Source organism: Nannospalax galili, unplaced genomic scaffold (genome assembly GCF_000622305.1).
Source record: "Nannospalax galili isolate Female #2095 unplaced genomic scaffold, S.galili_v1.0 scaffold881, whole genome shotgun sequence".
Taxonomy (NCBI): domain Eukaryota; kingdom Metazoa; phylum Chordata; class Mammalia; order Rodentia; family Spalacidae; genus Nannospalax; species Nannospalax galili.
In genome coordinates, this window is record NW_008344709.1 from 763,044 (window position 1) to 764,442 (window position 1,399).

The window sequence follows — 1,399 nt, forward strand, 5'->3', positions numbered from 1 at the left end:
AAGAAATTGTGCACACAAGGAAACAGTAAGATTCAGATGTTTGATGATGAATTTTATTAATCATTTAAGAAGTAGAAATAAAAACTGACAGCAAACACTTTCCTGTCATTATATGAGGCTAAAATTTCTCCAAAATCGGAATATTATAAAGATTTGTCACATGGTAAGAAAATGACAAGAATCCCTCATGAACTTACATAAATTTTAAATAAAATAAACCAACAGTATGTTATGAAGACAATATATCATCTTTAAGTGGGGACTGTTCCAAGGCTTTGATATTGTTTTAACTGATAATAATTAATCAATGTAAGCAGCATTATTTTAAATATTTTTATTAATTCCTTGAAAATTTCATATTCTGATCATACTTAGACTCTCTTTTCCATTTTTGAGTTCATCTTAATTTTCCCATCACTGAACTCATGTTCTCTATTATTTATTTTTCCATTTTCAAGTATTATGAAGTCTAATTTTGTTTCTCAAATGCTCTTGGGTGTGGGTTCATCTCTTGGAGCCTGGTCACCCTGCCAGATGTCACACCCTTAACAAGAAGGAATCCTCTTCTCCCAGTAGCTATCAGTTGCTAACATATCCTTAACTAAGGGCTTGGATTTCTGCCTGTCTTCCTCACCCATACTGGGTTTTTATCCAGCTCAGACTTCTGAAGTTTTGTGCAGCTGTCACAAGTTCTGTGGGTTCATATGTGTAACTGTCATGTTGTGCCTGGAAATCACAGATACCTTGTATTCATCCACCACCTCTGACTCATAATGATCCCTGAACCTTGAGATGCTAGGGTATGATGTAGGTCCCTTTTGGGGTCTGTTATTATTGGGGTCTCTGCACATTGACTAGTTGTGTGTCTCTATGTTAATTACCACTGGATACCAACATAAACTTCCCTGATGCTAGTTGCAATATTGGTATAACAAAAAGCCACTAGAAGTGGGTTTAATACTATTCTCATTTATCAGGACTTTTAATCCACACCGTCTAAGCCTCAGGGGTCGTCACTGAAGAGTGTTCAGAATGATTATAATCACCAGAAGATAGAATGAAACACTATAAAATGCTGTCATCTGGGCATGGCACAGCTAGGGCAGTCATGACCTCGCAGCTGCAGTGGCTGCCTGCAGTGAGCCTACACAGACTGGGCACATCAGTCATCAATCATGGATCAGTGAGGGGCTCATGAGGCATAACTTACTGATGAACTATTGGCTAGTGATTGATTCTGAGGAAGAATAATTTATTGTCTTCAGTTGTATACCCACTGTAGTTCTCCAGACTCCAATGAACAGCTCCAAACTCATAGTCACATAGATGATCCTGTTTAAAGTTAGTGTTTATCAAAATAAAATAAATAAGAAATAAGTAAGTAAATAAATAAATAATA